A 10,543-nucleotide genomic window follows, 5' to 3' on the forward strand; every position below is an offset into this window, starting at 1 on the left:
CTTTCATGTGTTTGTTGGCAATCTGTATATCTTCTTTGGAGAAATCTCTGTTTAGGTCTTCTGCCCATTTTTGCATTGGGTTGTTTGTTTTTTTGATATTGAGCTGCAGCATGAGCTGCTTGTAAATTCTGGAGATTAATCCTTTGTCTGTTGCTTCGTTTGAAAATATTTTCTCCCATTCTGAGGGTTGCTTTACATCTTGTTTATGATTTCCTTTGCTGTGCAAAAGCTTTTAAGTTTCATTAGGCCCCATTTATTTATTTTCATTTCTCTAGGAGGTGGGTCAAAAAGGATCTTGCTGTGATTTATGTCAAAGAATGTCCTTCCTATGTTTTCCTCTAAGAGTTTTATAGTGTCTGGGCTTACATTTAGGTCTTTAATCCATTTTGAGTTTATTTTTGTGTATGGTGTTAGGGAGTGCTCTAATTTCATTCTTTTACATGTAGCTGTCCAGTTTTCCCAGCACCACTTATTTTTTTTTATTTTTTAATTTTTTTTTAACATCTTTATTGGGGTATAATTGCTTTACAATGGTGTGTTAGTTTCTGCTTTATAACAAAGTGAATCAGCTATACATATACATATGCTCCCATGTGTCTTCCCTCTTGCGTCTCCCTCCCTCCCACTCTCCCCATTCCACCCCTCCAGGCTGTCCCAAAGCCCCGAGCTAATATCCCTGTGCCTTGCGGCTGCTTCCCCCTAGCTATCTACCTTACTACGTTTGTTAGTGTGTATATGTCCATGACTCTCTCTCGCCCTGTCAAAACTCACCCCCCAGCACCACTTATTGAAGAGGCTGTCTTTTCTCCAATCAGTCTATGTTAATAAGTAGCTTATGTCCCTGAAATTACTCTGAAGGCATCCTAACATAGGAGGGAAAAAATAAATTTATGGAGTAAGGGTATATCTGACTGTACCTTGAAATAACTAACTTTTAGTCATTCTTAATAAGTTATCTCTGTGTAGACTCAAGTCGTTTAGCCTTTAGGCTTAATTTCGTTTTTCATTCAATTTATCTAAAAAACTATAGACAACTGATCCCCAGATTCTTGCAAAGGTATTCAACTCAAGTCTTTGAAAGTATTCTTTCTGGTTCCTTTAAATGACTGAAGAAATCTGCCAGGGAACTGAAGGGTTGGTGAAAATGAGGGCTTGGACAGTTACTATTCTAGAAATTACCATTAATGTGATAAATACAAAGGATCCATTTTTCAGCAAAGGATTTCATAAAATATAAGGCTGGAGGGGGTTCTTATGAGTGTGGCTTCCTAGGTCTCCCCAGTTCCTTGGGGGAGATGGGCTTGGGAGGGTAGCAAAGGTAATTTGCCTGCCAAAGGTGGGTCCTGTCAGGCAGAGGGAAGCCCAAAGTAAGGGATTTCCAAATCTCTTTTACCCCCAACTACAGTGCCCCAAATCCCCAACTTAACTACTTTATAGTTATAATAACTGCTTTTAGCAAGTCACCTGTGTCTAATGTGCTGCTATATTTTCTTATTTTACAACCTTTGCCCCACTGTGCACAGATTATATAATAATGACTCCACCAATTTATAGTCACATGGAATGAACTATGTAAAGATGACCAGTTGTGAACACACACAAACAGGACTAGCTACATAATTTTGGGGGCCTACAGCAAAATGATAATGCAATACCCTTTTAAAAATTTCTAGACAACAGCAAAGTACTAACCCAAGCGCAGAACTGTTCTGAGCTCAGGGCCTAATGGGAGTGTACAGATCATACGGCCATGAAACTGGCTCTGGTTCTAGATTTGGGAGTGCTGAGTATGGCAGGTCTGGCCAGAGCTTACCCCAGAACCCTGTCTTTATTTGTTCTTAATGTTCTATCCTTTGTGTGTGTGTGTGTGTGTGTGTGTGTGTGTGTGTGTGTATGTGTGTGTGTTGTGTGTGATTTGACATGCACATAATTTTATTGTCTATTCAGTTTGCCATTGGCTGTGAAGTAGAGGAGAACAGATTTTTAAAATTATGGCTAAAAAACACATAACATGAGCTCTACCCTCAACAAAATTTTAAGTGTGCCATACAGTATAGCTTCCTGTAAGCACAATGCGGTACAGCAACTTTCTAGAACTTTTTCATCTTACATGACTGAAACTCTCTACTCATTGAACAGTGACTCCCTCCCTGCCCCTCCTGCCAGGTCCTGGCAGCCACCCTTCTACTCTCTGCTTCAGTGAGTTTGACTACTTTAGTACCTCATGTAAGTGGAATCATGCAGTTTTTATCCTTCTGTGACTGGCTTATTCACTTAGTATAATGTCCTCAAGGTTCATCCATGTTGCAGCATAGGCCAGGATTTCCTTCTTTTTCATGGCTGAATAATATTTCATTGTAAGTATGCACCACATTTTCTTTATCCACTTATGTGTCAATGAACATTTAGATTGTTTCGACCTCTTAGCTATTTTGAATAATGCTGCAGTGACCATGGGAGTGCAAATCTCTCTTATCTTCATTGTGTCTTTTTATTTATTTATGGCTGCATTGGGTCTTCATTGCTGCGCGTGGGCTTTTCTCTAGTTGTGGCAAGAGGGGGCTACTCTTCATTGTGGTGTGCTGGCTTCTCATTGCAGTGGCTTCTCTTGTTGCGGAGAACGGGCTCTAGGTGCGCAGGCTTCAGTAGTTGTGGCTCGCTGGCTCTAGAGCGCAGGCTCAGTAGTTGTGGCACAGGGGCTTAGTTGCTCTGTGGCATGTGGGATCTTCCTGGACCAGGGCTCGAACCCGTGTCCCCTGCATTGGCAGGCGGATACTCAACCACTGTGCCACGAGGGAAGCCCCTCATTGTGTCTTAATTGGTCTAAATACCACTAACAAATAAAAGTACATTCTTTTGGGGCTTCCCTGGTGGCGCAGTGGTTGAGTATCCTCCTTCCAATGAAGGGGACACGGGTTTCAGCCCTGGTCCAGGAAGATCCCACATGCCACAGAGCAACTAAGCCCCTGTGCCACAACTACTGAGCCTGCGCTCTAGAGCCTGCAAGCCACAACTACTGAGCCCATGCGCCACAACTACTGAAGCCCGTGTGCCTAGAGCCTGTGCTCTGCAACAAGAGAAGCCACCGCAATGAGAAACCCGTGCACTGCAACGAAGGGTAGCCCCCGCTCGCCGCAACTAAAAGAAAGCCTGCACGCAGCAACAAGGACCCAACGCAGCCAAAAACAAACAAACAAACATAAAAACAAGAAAAACAGTACATTCTTTTGGAAATAGTGTTCAACTGTTAAATGACTAAAACAGAATAATTTTACTGCTTTTTCAGGCTGCTCTCTATTGAAATGACCATCTTAGATTCCCCAGCTGGCAATGCAGGCATCGAGCTAACATTCCAGAGGACTAAACCCATTCTGGGAGAACACGAGATGGTCCAGGCCCCACGGTGGACTCACTGTGAGGGTCAGTGACACATAGTGCTGCCTCCCTGACCTCTGCATGGCTGCATTCCATCAGCAGAGTAAAGAAAAATACCGCTCTGGAAAGGATGCTCTGAGACTGAGTAAATATTTGCCAGCAAGGCCTCAGCCCCTCCAGGCAGAGAGACCTAGGGCATTCAGCTGAGAGGACCTTACTATTGAGAGCTAAGGCTTGACTTTTGTGTGTTAGCAATGCCTCTAGCAGCATCAGCTGGCTCTTAGCTGATTCTGCAATCTGTTTCTTGTTTGCCTAAATCTTAGTTGTTTGGGGTTCAGTTCTTATTCTTGATTAGGGTGTTTCTGGGGCTTTTACTTACACAATCATGTTTTGCTTCCGGGAGAAAAATGGGGAAGTTCAGGTTACAATAGTTTCCCTTTATGAGGAGCAAATAGCTTGGTTTAATATGCAGGTGCAAAGGGAAAAAGAGAGAAAGCAGGCTGAGTGATTGCTGGCCCTGCAGTGATAAATTTTCTAACAAGCTCCAGGTACATATGGCTTTCTCAGCTTCAGCCTCTTTGCTGATCAAACCTGTGAGCAGGTGAATGAGGGTAAGGCTTCCCTTTACACAGATAGACCTAGGTGTATAAGTCACCTACACATGTTCTTGGGCTATTTGTACCAACAGAGGCTTCACTGAGCACCTACATATACTGCGAATTCCTCCTTTCCTGTTGTGGTGCTAGATTGAGCATCCATTTTGTTCTGAAATTCTGTGATTCTCCAGTCATCTGTGATAGTGAGAAGTGGTTACTCTTATCATATTTTAAGCTTGTGAGCTGTCCTGGATCTCTCCTCTCTAACGGTCCTGCTCAGGAAGGGTCAGGGTAGGGTTATATATAGGACCACTCAATGTGGGCCACAGGGACACAGCTGAGGAGGGCAAGGCACCAGGGGAGCTGTGGTGAATGGAGCCCACACTGAATGAATTGACAAGGTGGTGCTGTTATTAGTGATATTTGGGAATGAATATGACCCCGGCTTTTTTTTTTTTGCGGTACGCGGGCCTCTTACTGCTGTGGCCTCTCCCGTTGCAGAGCACAGGCTCCGGACGCGCAGGCCCAGCGGCCATGGCTCACGGGCCCAGCCGCTCTGCGGCATGGGGGATCTCCCCGGACCGGGGCACGAACCCGTGTCCCCTGCATCGGCAGGCGGACTCTCAACCACTGTGCCACCAGGGAAGCCCGACCCCGGCTTTTATTGTGTGATCTCCTTTCAGGAGCTTGTAAACCAACCTTTTTATTGGTCTGTTCCTGATAGCGTTACATCCAGAGTACTGTGTTTTGGTTTTCATATCTAAAGGTGCATGTAGTAAAATTGGAAAGGGACCACAGATGAGCAATGGAATTGATTAAAGGCATGAAAAATAGGACTCATGCCTTATGAGGAGATGTCAAAGAACATGTGGCTATTTTACTGGAGACGAAATACTGAAGGGATTCTTAGCAGGCGTTAAAACATTAAATATGTTATTTAAATGGCACTGATTATCTCTTCTAGAGCAGACCTAAGGAAGCTAACAGAAAATATTTGTTAGATACAAAAGAGCACATTTTTTTAAATTTAATTTTTTTTTTTTTGGGTACGCGGGCCTCTCACTGTTGTGGCCTCTTGCGTTGCAGAGCACAGGCTCCGGATGCGCAGGCTCAGCGGCCATGGCTCATGGGCCCAGCCGCTCCACGGCACGTGGGACCCTCCCGGACCGGGGCACAAACCTGTGTTCCCTGAATCGGCAGGCGGACTCTCAACCAACTGCGCCACCAGGGAAGCCCCCACAAAAGAGCACATTTTTAAAAAGAAAAGATGACTGAACATGGGAATGGGTTTCTTAAGAAAATTGAAGAATGCTTCTTTTTCACTATTTACATCCAGGCTAGATGACCCCAAGGGTTGGATAGTTGAGGGGTGGGTGGGGCTGTACCCTGGAGGCCTCTCCCAGAACCTGTATTCTGTGTTCTCAGATCTCCCTCTGACCCTCGGGAAGATGTTAGCAACATACTGTCCTGGATTAGGAGGGTAGGGATACCTTCCTTACCTATCTGACTATTTGCCTCCCTCTTAAGTATCTCCTTTAGCCGTTTGCCCCACACTTTAGGGTAAACTGGCTCTCCTGATATGAGCAGCCTGTAGACTATTGCTAGGGAGCATGGGTCAGTTCTGGCCACAGGAGGTGGAAACCCAGGGATGGAGTCTGGCCACATCTGTGTGTGTTGGAGGGGACAGAACCATTTGGTACAGCCACTGCTTGGCCTGACACATGTAGGCAGAAAGGTATGTTGCCAAAAATCTCAGCTTCTCTACACTGGTGCCAAATAGAAATACGGAGACAGAATTTAGGAGGAAAGAGAAAGGGTAGCCTTATTTCTTTGCCAGGCAAAGAGGGACCATAGCAGGCTAGTGCCTCCAAGAACTGTGCCCCCCTTGGAGAGGGTAGTGAGAAATTTTTATAGTAATGGTTCAAATAGGGTGTGATCAGCTTGGGGACGTTTTTCTGATTGGTTGGTGGTGAGGCAAGTGGGAGTCAGCATCATCAACTTTCTGGTTCCAACTCCTCTGGGGTTTAAATGTTTGTGGGCACCATACCATCATTAATTGTTAACTTTTCCTACCTGGAGGGGGTTTCAGTGTCTGCAAAACAGCTCAAAGATATCTTGTGTGTGTCCATTGATGGGGAACCAGGACCTTGCCCCAAGGCTAAACTATTGTTTCTCTTGATTCTTTCTCCCTTGTCTAGGATCACCTCCCTTCCCTAATTAACAACTGCTTGAATCTGCCCTTTGGAACTCAGGGAAGGTCATGGAGGCTGAAAAGAAGGCATTATTTCTAGTAATCAAAGAAGTGGGGCACACAGAAAGGATTTATGTCCAGTAGCCCCACAGGGCCCTGCTGGGTATCAGCTATACCAAGAAGAGTTGCTGGATTTTGCAGACCATGGTTAGCAGCCCAGGTCTGCCCTATACCAGCTGAGTGAACTTGGATCAGCCACTCAGTTTCTGAATCTCTTATTCTTCCTCTATGAAATGAGTATGAAAATAACAATACCTAATTCACCAGGATTTTATGAGATTCAAATGAGATGAGAAAGTTCTCTGTAAACTATAAATTCCCATGCAATGGTCACTGGCCTGAGTCGGCCTTTTGCTTCTACTTACCTGGTTTCTGGTGTCCCTGTTACTCTCATCTGCTGCTTGCTCCTCCTGCCTAGACCCCCATGTGGCACTGGCCTGTCCAGGCTTCTGACTTCCTTCCCAGAGCAAGATTCAGGGCTTCTCAGCCTCCCTGTATGTAGCCTTCCTCTACCTCATTCTTTCAGAATCCTAATCTCAAAGGAGTGACTATAAATTGGCTGTAATGGGCTGATTGGACAAACTAAGCTCTCTAATCACTCAGACTTTAAATGGGCAACCATTGCCAGGTAATAGTTTCCTGATCCAGGTGAGATGCATGAGCTCTTTAAGAAAACCCTTAAAAGGATGGAGGGAGTGCTGGTGATGACTGGAGCCTCAGGCTTCTCTGAGGAGCATATGGGGGAGTATTTCTGCTAGACCCCCCGTTAATCACCAAGACACACCATGTGGCATCTGCCTGCATGGCTCAGTGCAAATGGCATCATCTGAGGAGAAGCTGGGCCGGGGGAGGGTGGGTTTTCCTGTCTTCCCTGCGACACACACACTCACTCAGACTCTCTTAGGAGAACGTTCATTCATAGAGGTTAGGCTGGGGGCAATTTGCAGAGCTAAATTCTGAACATTTGTCAGTAAAATAATGCTGCCTCTTAAAATAGCTCAAGGATGTTTCTGTGCAAGGTGGTTTCTGTGGATATTTGTATATATATTAATATATTTATATATATAAAATCTATGTCTATGTATAAAGGTATATCTTTATCTACAGTACGTATAAAAACACATTCAAGCACATGCCCAAATATAAGTCATGAACCAAAAATGACTGAATTTACATAAGTTACAATATTTATGTCCTAAGGATGGCTAAACTTAGCTACAACATCTAATTTGCAGTGACGTCTTTCTTTAACAAGTTTTATAAGAGGGATGATTTAAGTCAAGGAAGAGCAGTGACTCATTCACATGGTGGGCCAGTGGCTGAGCTAAGTTTAGAAAAGAAGGGATGCTAGGATCTTCTGGGGCTTAGAGTTTTACTGTGAAGTCATTTTGCTCTTCCACACTGTTTTTTAACATTCATTAGGTAAAACCAAGAACTTGTAATGCAATAGCAAAATTCTCATTTTCCTTATTTAATTAGTTCACTTAATATAGCTTTCTGTTTTAGGCTCTATTCTGGGTCACCATTCAAATAATTTGAGCTTAGTTTGGTTGTTTTGCAATTCATGGTACAAGATGTTACCAAGTTGATTTTTACCTTTAAATTTTGGCTAAGGTAAAAGCCTCCAGCAATTAGATATGGAAATGGAGAGACAATTGGGAAGTGTAAGAAATTCTTTTGCTCTGAAGGGAGGAGTCAAAGATCTGAAAAATACATTGTTCTACATTCATTCAAAAAACCTGATCTAAATTCTAGGGCCATAAGGGAGAGAAATTACCCTCAAGGAGCTCCTATTATTCTGGGAGGAAGATGGAAATGCAAAGTAATGTGATGCAGGGAGAGAAATATAAGGTCAGGGCTGGGGTGGCCACTTCAGGCAGTCACTGACTGATGCATGCAAAGGCTAGGAAACATGGTGTGAGTGGAGCAGCAAGGCCTAAGTGAGTCTCCTTTGGATTTTACTATCTGGGGCTGTTTAAATGCAGAAAAATTTCCTCCAGCTGGAATTGCTCCAAGGAATCCTGTGTAGATGTTGCAGAGGGAGGGAGTCTGGAGAGCTTTTAAGAGTCTTTAAATTCCTCTCTAACCGATTTTTAAGATTCTCCAAAGATGAGGATTCAGATACTTTTGTTTCTGGTGGTCGGGACTCGTGACCCGCACACCTTTTCACATGCCTCATGCATCACGGTGTTGGGCATTGTTTGGAAGTCTTGACTGGGCTTTTGCAAATCATAATGCCCAGACTGTGATGGAGACAATTAATCAATATCAGGGTGGGGGTGGAGGTCCCAGACGTCAGAATTGTTAAAGCTCTCCAGGTGATTCTAATGTATAGCTAAGATTGGGTATCAGTGGTACAGGGCAAAGTGTGATCCCTTGGACCAGCAGCATCACCATCACCTGGAACTTGTTAGAAATGCTAATTCCCAGTTCCCACCTGAGACCTACTAAATTGGAACTTCTGGAGATGGGGCCCAGCCATCTGTGTTTTAACAAGCTCTCCACATGAGCACGTGAAAATTTGACTCAGCAACTCCAAACTTCACTGATTTGCTACCTGGGACTGCTTGCTACCATGACCTCACCTGGCCACAAAAAGGCTGTTCTTTTCTAGTCTGGATAAGAATCAATAATTCCTCATTTGTTCCAGCCTGGTCAGACTGGAATTTTCAAAAGGACCTTTACTGAGGGAAAGCAAAAAGGGAACAAATGATATTCGAAAGCATAAAAAAATTGATTATTCAGTATACTGATAACTAAAAGTCAACTAAAGTCTGTTCACTTACTTCTGTTCACTTACTAATTCATTTAACACATCTGCATTGAATAGCAGAGATACAAAGATAAATTAGAAGCCTCTCTAACACGAAGGGGCTCAGGGTTTTAGAGAAAGACAGATACGTAAATAAATGTGTGTAAGGAAGTGTGAGAGGTGCCATCACAGGAATCTGGTCTTCACAGAACTCACTCACAGAGGTGGGCCCAGATTTTGTGGGACCCAAAGCTTGTACATTTCTGGTGGGCTCACCGAAAGAACAGAATACACAATTATGAAAAAAAATTAGGTGCGGGCCTTGAAATGCAGTCTGAAGCTATGACTTAGTTAGCTGGGTGGTAGATGTGTACCGCTGCTTGTCACAGATTAGGTGATAGTCTCTTCAGGGCAGATCCTATATTAATCTTTCTCACTGATGGATCCTCTACATAGCACAGCGCCTGGCACTTAGGGGCTCAGTAACTATTTGTCGAGAGAAATAATGAATCTATGCAGATGAAGGAGGAGGCACAGGTTAGTTCTGTCTTTACCCAGCCTTGGTCCCGTGGAAGCCCTGAGAAATCTCTTCATTCAGAGCCCACTCTTCTCTCTAAGGCAGTTCTCCTAAAACCTGGATTTTCTATACTAATATTTATTACCTGGTGCTCTCATTGCCCCCTCAAGCATGGATCAGTGAATAAGAAAGGTCCACCCTATCCTAGCTTCAAGAGTCCTACTGTATTAGGTTTGTTTGTTGGAATGTTGCTGATACATCTTTCACCTATCTGGAAGCTTCTTTGTTCTAGCTTCTGAGCCTCTTCTACTTGGTCTACATCATGTTTAATTTAGCTACGCTTATGCATAAACCAGATGGTGCTAGCAGGTTATACCAATTAGTTAAGCTTGGCCTTCTCATCAGTGTCTTTGGCTATAATCTGGTTTGATGTTAATGTTCACTGTTATGATTCAAAGTGGTGGACTCCATCTTTTCTCAGCATGGAGGACTTATTTCTATATTTTCCACCCTCAGTCAGACAGCCACCCAGATCTGCTTCTCCCCTCTGTGATTGCCAACTCACTTTCAGCATTTGGTTTAGGGAGCATATCAATTAAGACCTCATTTGCATACCCACCGGCATGCCCTGACCTGAGCCAAATGCTTACTCAGTGCTTGTGTGGCTATGATTCTCCCAGGCATTCTGCATAGAGCTACTTGGTACAATTTCCCATTGCCTTGGCCACACCTCCAGTAATATAGCTCTTGCAAGCTTGTGACTGAGGTCTACAGCAGTGGTCCCCAACCTTTTTGGCACCAGGAACTGGTTTCATGGTTTTCCATGGCCGGGGGTGGGGTGGGAGGGGGGCAATGGTTCAGGTGGTAATGAGAGCAATGGTTCAGGCAGTAACGTGAGTGATGGGGAGCGATGGGGAGGGGCAGATGAAGCTTCACTTGCTTGCCTGCCACTCACCTCCTGCTGTGCTCTCTGGTTCCTAACAGGTTGTGGACTGGTACCGGTCCACAGCCTGGGGGTTGGGGACCCCCGGTCTACAGGATCTTCATATTTA

The sequence above is a fragment of the Neophocaena asiaeorientalis genome, unplaced genomic scaffold (genome assembly GCF_003031525.2).
Source record: "Neophocaena asiaeorientalis asiaeorientalis breed wild unplaced genomic scaffold, Neophocaena_asiaeorientalis_V1.1 scaffold142, whole genome shotgun sequence".
NCBI lineage: Eukaryota > Metazoa > Chordata > Mammalia > Artiodactyla > Phocoenidae > Neophocaena > Neophocaena asiaeorientalis.